General features: G+C 38.9%; 1 long non-coding RNA gene across 1 annotated transcript; it reads right to left on the reverse strand.

The window, feature by feature from the left end:
• Positions 1–2,694: 2,694 nt before the first annotated feature.
• Positions 2,695–14,473, reverse strand: LOC113062218 (uncharacterized). Its single transcript, XR_003278514.1, has 4 exons — positions 14,123–14,473; positions 13,034–13,176; positions 3,582–3,692; positions 2,695–3,254 (listed from the first exon to the last, which is right to left on the reverse strand). It is a non-coding gene; the product is annotated as an uncharacterized LOC113062218 (long non-coding RNA).
• Positions 14,474–14,902: the final 429 nt, after the last annotated feature.

Genomic DNA, 14,902 nt, shown 5'->3' on the forward strand with positions numbered 1-14,902 from the left:
TGTAATGCACTTCTAGGTGGTTGTCCTGCTTCGTCAATAAACAAGCTACAGGTAGTCCAAAATGCAGCAGCTAGATTCCTTACGAGGTCAAGAAAATATGATCATATTACCCCAATTTTACAGTCTCTGCACTGGCTACCTATTAAGTTCCGTATCAGTTACAAATTATCATTACTTACCTATAAGGCCCTAAATGGTTTAGCTCCAGCGTACCTAACTAGCCTTCTACCACGTTACAACCCATCACGCACCCTAAGGTCACAAAACGCTGGACTTTTGGTAGTTCCTAGGATAGCAAAGTCCACTAAAGGAGGTAGAGCTTTCTCACATTTGGCTCCCAAACTCTGGAATAGCCTTCCTGATAATGTTCGGGGTTCAGACACACTCTCTCTGTTTAAATCTAGATTAAAAACACATCTCTTTCGCCAAGCATTCGAATAATGTATCTTTTTAATTGTGAGTGTAGTTGCATCTGATCAAAGGTGCATTTTTATTCATTAGCTTGGGTTAAACTAATTTTACTATGTTGGATCAGCAGCTATGCTAATGATGTCTGTATTTTGTTTCTATGTTTTGCCTAGGATCTACACAAGCTCCAGTCTGGATCCAGAACACCTGAGAAGAGATGATACTGACCCTCAGAGGACCTCAGATGATGCTAACCCTGAATCAACAAACAGAACTAACAATTATTCCTAAATGTGTGACTGAATCATATAATAACTTAATTAATAATATTGATAGTTCATCGTCTAGCTGACTACGTCTTGTATTATTATTATTATTATTTTTTAGTTTTTCTAAAATCCTGTCAAATGTGCACAAACTACTAGCTACTTCTAAATATTGTAGAAACATAATTTTCTGTAAAGTTGCTTTGTAACGATTTGTTTTGTAAAAAGCGCTATACAAATAAACTTGAATTGAATTGAATTGAATTGAATTGAACCACCGTCTGGGCTTCTCACCGCCACAACCATCCCTCTGGAGTGTCGCTGTATCATCGTCATTGTGTGTTTTTGTACCATCATCATATCTTCTCATTAAATATCTGTAACTCGCTATTGTTTCCAGACGTTCCTTTCACCAGCCGTCACACAAACCTGCATAACCATAACAACCCGGCAGATGCTGAAAAGAATTCAGCACGTCTGTGCATTTCATTCACACAGACACACACAGAACACACATGATTCATATGTAATAAAAAAAAATTGCCTTAATATGTACAGATAGTTCATATTGAAATTTAAGTGTAATGACAAATTCTGTCCAAGTTTTCCGCGTCACGGAAATCATAGAGCCCTAGTTTCATTTTTATCTGAAGCTGCTCCACTAACGTCTGTCTTGTCGGTCTCCATCTTTCTTGTGATTTTAGCAGAGTTTGTTCTCCTGTCCTGCTCCTGCTAATAATAATAATAATTATTATTATTAACATTCACTGCTGTAGTTCCAGGGTGCTTTTTATTATTATTTTATTCTTTTACTCATTAATTAATGAGTTTTAAAATGTTGCAAAGTACAATACTTCAAACTAAATATACTTAAGTTAAAGTAAAATTACATATTTAGAAGTACACAAAAAAAGCAACTTAATTATAGTAAAGCGATATTAAATTAGTTTCTTTCCTTTCAAAAAAAAAAAAAAAAAAAAAAAAAGGCAAGAAAAACACTCAGTAGTGTCCAAAGTAGCAAAACAAGACTTCACCAGAGTAACACAATGCAAATGTAATGCATTACAGTAACATATTACTTTTTGCTGTAATGCAGTAGTGTAAGTCATCGCAAGACATTAACGAATTAAAAATATTATATATGTACAAAAATATTGTATAAATATATTTATTTTCTGTGTCCATCACTGATATATTTGTTTAGCAATTTATTTTATTCATCTCCCTCTCGCTAGTGGATCTTTGTATTGTGTGACATAGTCCAGTGAAGGTGTGTTTAGGGCGGGTTTTACAGGAGTGCCACAAGCATGACACGGCATGATTTCGGCCACTGTGCTTGAGGTCCGAGGCTTTTAGTTCCACTCGACTCGCTGTTAGCCCTGGCTCGCACTGGCCAGTGGAAAAGCGGCTAATGGGTGAAGATGGCAGAAGACTGTACGTTCGTTCGCAAGATGGACATATGTGCATCTTGTCATTTTACAATTGCATATGGCATTAGAGTTTATATATAGTCCTGTTGTGTCTAATAGGAATAGGCCCAAGCAAATCACGGATATTGCCAGATAATCGCTTTACCTCTACCATACTTTTAACAGACTTAGATCGTTTGTGATTCTGGCGGACACCTGTTCTTGCATTGTCTTGAGCCTTAACTTTGCCAATTATTAGCTATGTTATTAGTACTCTGGATAGCCCAGAGTCATTATGCTACATCAATATACCCTTTACTGGATGTAAAATGCTCTGCAGTACATTTTGTCATTTCAGAATGTTACATTTAATTCTGTAGTTTTAATATTGTAAGGTAATGAATTACTTTTAAATTACAGTAACAAGTAATCTATAATGTATTACAGTTTGGAAGTAACTTGCACAACACTGGCATTTGTACATTAATTAAAGATTCCCCCAGACTGTAACATCACACAAAAGTCACATGTTTGTCATCTATTAGATTTTCACTATTTTAAGACTTCATCTGTCTAAAAAAGGGAAAAAGAAAGATAAATATAATGTGCGGTTAAGGTTTATTTTGAATTAAATCATTACATCTTATCTATGTGACACTGAAAAAGAAACAAATAGCCTATTAGAATTAAACACCACAACTACAGTAATTGCATTTGAGTTAAGGAACATAATTGGATCAGAGAAATAAAGCCACTACTGTAATACACCTGAAAAACTGTCTATGCATGCAGTGATACCACAACACATTGTCACACAAGTCAAACACATTATCCAGTTTTTTATCATTTCCTCCAGTCAGCTAAAGGGTGATGGATCTTATCTTATCTTACCACAATATAAAAACCCCTGCCTAAACCTAGCCATATATATTTACATTTGTATCGATTTCAAATTATGAGTATTATAAGCATTTCTTCTCAAGACCCAATATTTGAAGTAAACAGTGGCTAGCTACATTAGTACACATATTGTTCTTTACAAAATTAATGTCTAATGTGTAGGCAGTTAAGCTTACATGACCTATGAATAATTGTTCCAAAACTCAGTCAAAAGACATTCCGGTCACTGACTGGAAGCTACTATCCAGCAGCATGGCATCTGAAGTCAGACCTGAAGGGGGAAGGAGGTATACAATGATCATTAAACAAATGAATGCAGGTTCCTTAAAGGGTTAGTTCATCGACAGTATATCGTACATAGGTTTTCAAAGGAGGGACAGAAAGCTCTCGCACTAAATCTAAAATATCTTAAACTGTGTTCCGAAGATGAATGGAGGTTTATGGGTTTGGAATGACATGAGGGTGAGTCATTAATGACATAATTTTCCTCTTTGGGTGAACTATCCCTTTAACATAGAAGTATGCTTTGACAAAACCATTATGGAGAAAATCAGCCAATAGGAAGTTAGACAATATCACATTAATATTTATTACTTACCTCCACAGACTCTTGGTCTATTCCGACCGATTCGATCAGTTATGGACCACAAATAATTTTTTAATTCAGCATCACAGTCTATCCTTATTACACTTTGTTTTAATGCAGCATCTGAAAGAGAAAACTTGAATTCATTGGTAATTTATTGGATGGTAGTGCTTTAAACTAACAGCTGCTCTTGTACACTGCTCTTGTGATTAGAGCTGTAGTCAAGTCCAGCTTTGTCGAGTCCAAGTCAAGTCCAAGTCCAGGACTAGTCGAGACCGAGTCAAGACCGAGTCCAAAGAGGTTCGAGTCCAAGTCAAGTCCAAGTCCAAAATTTTCAAGTCCAAGTCAAGACCGAGTCCAAATGAGAGAAAAAAGGGTCCTCTTCAAGACCACACACTTAACTACTGATAATGTTTGTGATGCGAGAGACAGCATATCTCCTATTCTAAGAAAATAAATTTACATTATTATTTGTAATGATCAAAAAGCATGTGCAAAGTAAAGTAAAAACTCTTTAGGACAGGGGTCTCCAAACTACATCCTGGATGGCCAATGTCCTGAAAAGTTTAGCTCCAACTGGCCTTAACACACCTGGAAGATTAGTGTGTCTATTAAGAGCTTGATTAGATGGTTCAAGTGTGTATAATTAGGGTTAAATCTAACAGGGGCGTTATACAAGATCCTGTGCCCTATGCATAGGCAGCCCTGATGGGCCCCCATGCCCCCCACCCATGAAAATATCCAGGTAAAATAAAATATATTTCAGATTCATAAAGGACACTGGCCCTCTAGAGCAAAGTTTGGAGCTGTAAGGTCAAATAATTTGTATGTACTTTATTTTCATTTTATTTACTTAATGCTGCTTTTGCTGACATTATGTCTGTGGTCAAAGATGTATATGACTGATGCCTTGGCACAGACACACGCAAAGCTCGGGATATGACAAATGCGCGAAGCAAGGCTAGAATGGATACGTTTGGCTCTACTGGGCATGCACACATAAATACAGCGACATTTTTGTCATACTATACTAGTGTTTGCATAGACTAGTCGAGCACTGTCGGAAACAATCGACTACTCCAGCATGCATTAACCATAATGCATACAAAGTGTTGGCAAGTACGATGTGAATTTTAGAATTACAATATTGCGTGGAGCTGTTACTATATGACCTTATCTATGTTGCATGTAAAAAATAAAATATGTAATAATTAGGGTTGTGCCTGAAGCCGAATGCCTTATTCCGAATGTTTAATTCTGTACTGAACAGCTTCCATGCACTTGTCTGGTGATTTGAATGGGGGCCAGTAACATTGTTTCTTGTCTAGACTCCAGTTTGTTGGTGCCACCACCACCTCATCTGAGTCTTGCAGAGTAACAATTGCATACATGGTCTGTCTAGTGGAGGGGAAAGGAAAACAACAAAACAGCATGTTTAGCTCTGATTGTGAGTGCTTAATTTTACCATTAATTGACCGGAAAAAAATATTATGCAAACCATGGGATTGACAAAAGTTACAGAAAAGATGGTACCAATTCACCAATCATAGAGCATTGGTATCTATACCAATTCACAGGTATTATTTTTTAATTGGTTGAGCTAGCCTTGCATTCTTTAGTCAGATGTCTATTCTAATTGCTTCACAAATTATGGCAAACACAATCTTTCTACACTCAGTGGATAATATATGTACATTATTAAAACACATAGGAAAATTAGATCTTGATCGTCTTCATGATCCTCACTTTCAACCATCCTTCATCAGAATTTCTTTTTGCTCATTTATTACAGACCCAAAATCATGCTGTTCACAGCCTCTACTCTCTGTATTGCCTTTTATATTGAATGTTATTCATGAGTGTTTCTGGCTCCCTTTCTTTCCAATCCTCAGCCATAGACTCATTTCCCAAGCACTTTAATTGTTTACCATTAGCATTTCCTCTGTGTAATTCCTCAATGTAAAACACTTCATTAGCTCTTTCCATCACAGCAGCTAATACTTTCTCAAGGTCCTCAGGTAGGATGCAAATTATCACACTGTCTTTAAAAAAGAATATCCTGCTGTTTTAAATGCCCAGCTAATGCAGAGCCAAATAATTTCAAAGCCAGCATAATGAGAACTGGGGTCAAAGGACAGCCCTGATCCAGCAGTTTGTCTCTCTCGATTGAAACATCTACAGATTCAGTATCTACTTCTGGTGCATCTCTGAGGAGGTTTTTCACAATGAGGAAATCCTGATACAGGGTTGGGTTTGACCGTTTTTGCTTTTCTATTTCATCCTGAATATGAGACAACCTCATCTCAGTGCAGAATGTTTTGGAAGTGATCAAGAAAGTAGTGGAATCTTTTGGTGCATGATCCTTTGACTGAGACTCCAAGTAATCACCTAGATGTTTTGCCAGAATAGTTGGAATGACAAGGTAACCAACGTTAAAGTGCGGTCGAGACAGAAGCCCACCAGGGTGGCGCATGCAAGCACAAGATCTCATGCATAGACATTCACCAGGTCTGCTCTGCATGTCTTGGGCTGAAACATGCTCAAATGGCGGTCGATAGTCATGGATCCTGTGAGCTAGTCCCCCTCCGGTTCCTACCCCTAAAGTACCTATTCCTGTAGAGCTGCCCACCACGGCAACTTTATCATGGGGTGAATAACTGGATGCATGCGCCCCCCTGGGCCGGTGCCCTCAACACGGACGAGGAAGAGGAGGGTGCGTTTGAATTTGAGGAAGAGGGGCAATCGAATTTCCTTCTCTCTGAAGAGGAGGAGGATTTAGAGGATTCCCCTTTTCTCCCCCCTGTGTAACCGGCACAACCCCTCGTAACTGCAGGATCCACGGAGGAGGTGGGCGGGGCACCATCCTCTCCGCTTCTTAGTGTGGATCTGCAGGATGTGTGGAGGGTATGGAGAAGGAGGGCCTTCTTCGCATTCCCCCCATGGAGCCTTTAGTTGTAGCGCATCTGCATCCAAAGCATACAGTGGCTGCGAATCCAACATTGCCATCAAAAGCAGACCACTTCCAGTCGAGCATGATGGAGCACGCTTACAAAGCAGTCGCTCTCTCAGTCCGGGCCATGAACACCATCTCTCTGCTAACGGGATACCAGGCAGAGCTACAATACGAGACATGCCAAGTCAGACAAAGTGGAAAGAAAAAACTGTGTTGTCACAGATCTCTCACTCTGTCTTCAGAGATGTGGCATTCAGGCAGTGGGCAAGGCCATGGCCATGATCATTCAGGAGAGAGGACGCTGGCTTAATTTGACGAATCTCTCCGACAGAGAAAAGGAAGCCATCTTAGATGCAACGGTCGTCGCAGAAGTTTTTTGGTTTTGGTTTAGCGCCGATATGGATGCAGAAGAGATGCGAAGAGAAGAAAAGGGATGATGAGGCCTTGCAGCACTGCATGCCAAGAAAGATGCAGACTGGACCCCCGCAACCTCCTCGGCAGGCTTTTGCGCAGGCTACAGCTCGCCTACCCCCCCAGCTTTCGCATTCCAAGGCGACAGAGATTGCGTGTGAATGCAACAACAGTTCAGAGTGGCGTACCAGAGCAGAAACCTGCCTGGCCCAGGAAGAATTATCCGCCCGCGACCGCTCAGACGGACCAGCCGGCTCCTCGCCCTACCCAAGTGATGAGGAGGAGGAAGAAGAAGGCCATTTGAGAGGGTCTTCCTGAGGGAAGGGGAGAATGGGAAGGTTCACTCCGCTGAAGGTTGTGAACCACGTAAACTCTGTCCAAACGCAAAGTGTTCGCACATGCGCAGTTAAGACCTCAAACCCGTTTATGACTCGGCCATATGATGGCGCCGGAACGCTGCAAATAAAATATTGGGAAGAGTGCACACAGTCCCGTTGGATGCTGAGTACGGTTACAGACTGCAGTTTGCCACTTCTCGCCCACAGTTCAAAGGAATAATTTATTCTCAGGTGCGGGGAGCATTCATACATGTTCTTCAGGACGAAATTACCTCCCTGTTGAACAAAAAGGCAATAAGAGTGGTTCCACCCGACTAAAGTCACAGTGGGTTTTAATCGAGATATTTCCTAGTCCCAAAAAAAGTGAATTGAAATCTCTGCCCCATATTAGATCTTTGTGCACTGAACAAATACCTAAGGAAGTACAAGTTCAGAATGTTCACTCATTCTACAATTCTGAAACTGGTGCGTCCAGGAGATTGGTTTACGTCAATAAACCTGAAGGATGCATATTTTCACATAAGAATATATCCACCCCACAGGAAATTTCTGAGGTTTGAGGTTGAGGAATTTCTAGCGTTCTTCTGTACGTGTTCCCACCGATTGCGTTGATATCTCCAGCCGTGCCACAGAGTGAGGGGGGAGGGCCTGAAAATGATACTGGTAGCTCCACGGTGGTCAGAGAAAAAAAAAGAGGTGGGTAAACTATAAATTCTGGGTGACCACATTGTGGTCACGGTAAGGTGGGCCACTGCCTACCGGTTTATGTGTATCCTGATGACATCACTATAGGCTATCATTTGATATTACTACCAAGGGTATCACTGGTTGTTCCCTCATATAGGTCACACAATCACTATGCAATTCATGGGCGTAGGTTTGGTCTCAGCTTTGGTGGGGACACCCTCATAACCCCCCCCCCCCAGATATTGTAAGATACCAGTGATTTAATGGTGAATTAGTATAACTGTATAATCTCAAAAAAGCACTCTCAAAAAAAAAAAATCTGAGACTGTGTAATGCTGAACAACCAAACGTTTTATTAAGATAAATTATTATGTACATTAGTATTTACACTAACAAAAAACACTATTACTAAAACACATTACTATCATTCTATCTGGGTAATACTATCACCAGTTAATACTATTTTCCACAGCAGAATCTGCATTTGAAAGCCTGTTCAGTCACTACTGCTTGTTTATTTGTGTGGCTAGCTAGTTATTTTGCCTACTTACACTCTGACTCTGCTTTATGAAAAAGCTTCTTATGTCCCCTTTCTTCTTCTTGGGTGGCATCTACAAAGTACAAAAAGGGGCAAAAAAAAAAAAAACCCGGCATATTAAAATGTTTTTACTCTGGCCCTTGTAACTTACCGTCGGCGTCGTCAACATGCGCGCAGCCGCGCACACAAACCACCCGCTCGCTGCTAGTGGAAACACAAAAGTAGTCCGGGCCCGCGCGTATAGCCTGTCAGATACCCCGCCGGCAATCAAATTACGGCGTTTCTTGTACTGTCGTCGTCCTGGCCGTTAGAATCGATCCAAATAGCAGTGCAAAGATCCAAATAGCAGTTCAAAGGAGCTTGCTAAATATTGGTGGGGACAAATTTGTCATCTCAAAATATTGATAGGGACTAGTACCTAGCGTCCCCCCCTAAACCTACGCCCATTCATACATTAATCTAAGTTCTTGTTAAAGAGACTCAAGAAGGAATAATAAGGTTGAAATCTATAAAGTTTACTAAATGACAAAACAGAGAGAACATTTTTTTTTAAAGAGGAATAGAGAAGGGAGGCTTACTGTATATCCAGGGGTTCCAATGCAATGCACTTGTACGTAATGATTAGGGATTTGGGATAATTTTAATGGTCGATTAATCTGTTGAATATTTTCTCAATTAATCGGTTAGTTGTTTGGTCTATAATATGTCAAAAAAATGTGGATCATTGTTTCCCCAAAAGCCCAGGAATGGTCCTCAAATGTCTCGTTTTGTCCACAACTCAAAGATATTCAGTTGACTGTAACAGAGGAGAGAGGACACTAGAACATATTCACATTAACAAGCTGGAATCAATTATTTTTTTACTTTTGTCTTTCATATATTTTATCAATGACACAGACTGCAATGACACAGACAGCTTCATTGCAGAAGGACATCCTTTTGGTCACGTGGTTCACGTGAGATGATTGACAGCTTTACAAACTAATTATATTGCAATGATGTCATAGCTGACACGAATCGATAAGAGGCGAGTAATAGTTAGCTCTGTTAGCTGTTTTAGCTCTTCAGATCGCATAAATCAGTGTAAAATAAATAGAAATGTTATTCTGTATGACGAAATTATTATCTCTTCAAATATGCGCACCATTAGACTATACTGGCGGATCGTGGATATTGTATGTATAGAACACAAATAAACCGGAGATGAGATGAATGGCTGCTGTATGAGTGATGATTTCTATTCAAAATAACGAACGTTACTATTATTATTCCTATTATTATTATTAATTGCCGGATATCCATTCTTGAATCTTGATGCAGTCTGTTGCGTGTGGTTCATTTTGAACGAATCTTTAATATGACTCAGGACTATCGAGTTGTCTCAGAGAGTGATTCGTTCATTTTGTGTTGACAGCACATGTGCATTACACAACATATGGGCTCTGAATCGTCAGGTGAGGTCTGAGTCTTTTATTCTTCCTGTCAGTCCCATAGAGACGGGAAGAGAAAAGATTAGTTCATTTTGCAGAACGAGACTCAAAGATCCGAGTCAGTAAAATGATCCGAACTTCCCACTATTACTGGCAACACTTTAAGCAATTGGTCAACACTGACAAGTTGCAGCGCAATATGAAAGACTTCAACCTATGAAACTAATAATGAACAATATGGTGCGTAAACGGCGTTTAAGTGCGTTTAGCCTCCACTACATCCCTGGGTGTGCGGATATGATAGATCAGGTTAAAGCATTCTCAACAATAAAGGTGTTTCTGGCCTCAATATCTGCCTGTCATGTGGGTTTTGATAACAAAACTGTGGGGCAGCACCCGTTAGTGTGCCGGATTATGAAGGTGGCACGTCGCACTTTGCCAGTCTCAAAACCGCTTGGTGCTTGATGCGCTTTCAGTGACTCCATTTGAGCCACTGGACAAATCTGACCTGATATTATTGTCGTTTAAGACAGCACTGCTGTTAGCTTTGGCTTCAGTGAAGCGTGAAAGTGAAATTCATTGTGAATTCAGCGTGTACATGGTTTATGCCAGGGGACGCAGGGGTGTTTTTGAAACCTAATCCTGCTTTTATGCCCAAAGTGGTCAATTCTATTGTTCCTCTCAAGTTAGGAGCCTTTAACCCACCACCTTTTTCTTCAACAGAACAGCAAAGGCTGAATACGTTTTGTTCGCTGCGTGCTTTACGCATTTACATGGAGAGGACTAAAGGGTTCAGAGAGAGTGATCAGCTGTTTGTGTCTTGGGTGAAGCCACGTATGTGGAAGCCGATTACTAAACAGCATTTATCCCACTGGATAGAGGAGACAATTTCTCTGGCATATTCCAGTAAGGGTCTTACACCTCCATCTGGTTTACGTGCTCATTCAACAAGAGGAATGTCGACGACATGGGCCCTCTTTAAATGAGTTATGTTACAAGATATTTGTGATCCAGTGAGTTGGTCCTCACCACACATATTTGCGAGGTTCTATAAACTGGATGTTACAGCTCAAATGTTTGCACATGCCGTTTTGAGCGTTGGATCTTAAGTGTTAACCAAGTAATAGTTCTTTGGATGGCAGGAGACTTTGAGACAGGCTATCTGGAAATACGGGAGTTAGGATATCCCATAGTGAGACACCGAAACGTATGCTTAAAAGAGAACAATAGGTTACTTGCGTAACCCTGGTTCTTTGTTAGCATTAAGTGAGGTGTCTCATCAGATCACCCTCCTTGCTGTGTGAAGCGAGGAAGAGGTGTGCTTGTTTTGAATGTCGTAATGACGTTGCGTCGCTTCTTTCATACCGAGAGGGAGCCACTCCCTGACGCAACGTCATGTCTGCCAGCCAATTGGGGTTGATAGTTGAACTGTTTGAGCTTGAGACATGCTATGCGTCTGTGAATTGTTGTGTGTATGTATTTTGATATCTCTGCTCGTGTGTAGGCATGTTTGTGTTCCAGATGGGTGTTGCCTCTGTTATCCAGATAGAAATTGTGATTGGTCCTACTATGCACCTCAACGAGATATAAGGACCGCCCCCAAACACTCATCTGCTGCCTTTGAGCCTCGTTGACACTGTAAAGTCATGTTTCACAAGCATTCTGATTGACTGTTTTCTACTAATGTTTGTATCTTCGTCGTTGTTTGGATGCGGGTATCGTACAAGAAAGAGATATTCTGTGTAGTAAATCTGTTGAGTGTCTATCATTTTAAGTTCAAATTCAGAATCTCCTGTTTATCTAAACATTACCTGTTTTGACTACAATTTGGATTCTGATTCTGCTTTGTGTACACCCTGAAACTTTGTAAATATATTTGTAAATACTAGTTTGCCAAATTAAGGGATGGAGGGTTAGATGCCATTTTATTTAACTATGTATCTTTTTCTTCACTTTGTTTATGGTTGAGGGAGGAAGGTGAGTTGGTCTGTATTTTGTTTTCTTTATTTCCATGTTAAGAGTTTTCAAAATAAAAAAAAATAAAAAAAATTTGGCCTTGTCTGCCCCTGAAGAAGTTCCCGTTGAAAGAGAATAATTTTTTTTATTTGGCATCCCTCTGGTGTGAACTCTCTTTCTGTTATGGCTAACTCCTAGAGCTTGTAACAGAACACAAAACAAATAGACAAGCCAAAATGTTTTTCATTAAAATTCATGAATGTAATTAGTGTAAATTACATTAGTAATCTCATTTAATAGCATACTTTATTAATAATGCAGTTACAATGTTCCCCATTCCCATTTAAAACCGGTTAGTCTTCTGCTAGCTAGTGAAACATTACAAAAAATCTAAATTGACAAATAAAAGATTGGACATTCAAATAATAACACATTTGTCTTTTTTAAATAATCACTAAAAACGAATGAGATGAACAAATTATTTCAATCAGAAATGTACTTTGGCTATGGTTGAATAAATGTTCAGCGACATCTTATAGATGTTTGAATTTTGCCAGAATTCTTTCTTTATATAGTGTTGATATGGCAATTAGTAAATACTGTAAGTTTAGTTTTGCTAGTATGTGTGAACATTTTTAAACCATATGTGTTACAACTAACTAAAAGATCCCCTGTTCTAAATGCTTAAACAAGATATCCATTGAATCAAACCACAACAGGAGAAAAGTGATCAGTTTTTTAAAGAAAATGCTTCTTCATTTATCAAAATGTTGCAACATATAAGTTGTACATTGTTCCTGCATAATAAAACTGACCCCGTACACTTCAATTAATCCAGCTATCTATAGTCCCAAAACTATCCTCACCCGTATCAGTAAAAGGAAAGGTGTTGCACTATATTAACAAACAAGCGTTTGATCATTGTATAACATCTATTAAAACCATTTGTAGATTTTCAAGAACCGCATGATTAAATGAATTGAAAGTTTATTGACATTTGTATAAGCATTTGATTTTACATTAAATAATCATCTTATTAAAAATTACCAACCATTAAGTAATGTTTAATAAAGGGCTAAAACTAAAAACTTAGTTAGGTTTTCAAATGTTAGCTAAATTTAAGAACCATAATACTTTGAGTGAAGTGTTACCTTGTATGTCTTGGGATAATGTCTGTGGGACAAGACACTTGCGTCGTTTCAGCTGCCAAGCCCTGATGAGTGCTCTGACCTCAGATCTGTCTTCAACTCTCGGGTGTGGATCTCTAAAATATTCCAATATCTGGAAACACACTCTGTGCCAAGCAAAGGGGGAAAAAGTTATTAATCGAGCGCAGCGTTAGTTCAGTCAGGCCACGAAGGCATAGGATGCGAACAGCTGATGGGGTCAGCTGTCAAATGGCTCCAATCACTCCTATTCTCCAATTAGATACGGGACATATATACATGGCACTACTACTTGGTAAGTATGGTCAAATGGCTCGCAACCCTCCCTCTCTCCCTCTCCCTGTCTGAAATAAGTTGTATTTAAAAATTCATATGGCACTGAATTATTATCATCTATTATAACCTGGACTGTAAGCCAAAGGTAAAGGATTCAGGTCTGTTAGATAAATGAGAATGTACTGTGATAGAAATTGGCTGTTTTTATAATGTGCTTCTCCAAGTTTTCTGTTTTTTTCTGAAATTATACATTAAAATGAAAAAAAAAAATTGCGGAAAATGTACTCATCTTAAGAACATCCAAAATATGAGTTTAATTCTTAATTAGAACAGATTTGGATAAATTTAGCATTACATCGTTTGCTCACCAATGGATTCTCTGCAATGAATGGGTGCCGTCAGAATGAGAATCCAAACAGCTGATAAAAACAAAACCATAATCCACAAGTAATCCACACAACTCTAGTTCATCAATACATTATATGGAGCAAAACTCTCTGTTTGCAATAAACTGATCATTGTATTTCAACTTCAAACTGTTGTTTTCTTGCCTAAATGATTCTGACAGAGAATCTATACCTTGGATGGCCTGAGAGTGAGCAAATTTTCTGCTAATTCATTCATTCTTGGATGAGCTATTCCTTTATTCTGTCTAGATCACAAGCTAGTTTTTTTTTTCGGTCACTCAACTCCTTGAAGAAGTTGGAGAGGCAAAAATGTACACCATTCTATGCCATTATAGCTTAAACTGGGAATGCCATGCACCAGAATATATGATTAAATATTTTTTAAGCTTACCCTATCTTTCATCGGTGTATGCTTTCTCAAAAATCTCAGTTGTATCTTGAGACTGCAATCTAAAGTGTTGGTGATTTCCTCTTCATGCTGTTCGTCAAGCTGTCTGTGCAGTCTTCTTTCTCAGATGAAAGAAAGCACCCAAAAAAGCTTCAAGCTTACAGATTAAGTAAGTGAGTTGCAGATGCACATTTACACTACAATCTACAATTATGCTTGTTTTTTTCTAACCGCAATGCACTGCATAGGATGTGGTACATATCGTATTACAGGATGTGTGTGTGCACGCTATTTCTCTGTAGACATAAATGCAAGCATTTTAATCAGGAAACACAAGCATTTCCATATTGTTTCCATATACCCTTTTAAAGCAAAGTGCATTCCTTTATAGAACTTAATCGTTACAGGGGTGCTGGGAACAGTCGCACTCAGCAAACAGCAAACAAGCCCAATGTGAAAGCCACCTAAGCTTCATCCATGTCTAATGTCTGCTCTGTTTTTCTTCATAAGTTATGGCCGATATGGCCAATATATATATATATATTTACCCCCTTCAATATTTCTCATTTCTGATCCCTTTACAATATTAGTAAAACATTAGGCATTAGATCCCCATGTATATTTATAAAGAGTCATTATTAATCAAACATTAATATTCAGTAATTAAATATCATCACAGCTTTTGCTTATATTCAAAACTGACTATGCTTCATTTTCATTGGTTTTAACGCAACTTTGCCTCAGGGGAAATGGCAAAATTTTAAAGCAAACAACATGCAAACT

Source organism: Carassius auratus, chromosome 44 (assembly GCF_003368295.1).
Source record: "Carassius auratus strain Wakin chromosome 44, ASM336829v1, whole genome shotgun sequence".
Lineage (NCBI taxonomy): Eukaryota > Metazoa > Chordata > Actinopteri > Cypriniformes > Cyprinidae > Carassius > Carassius auratus.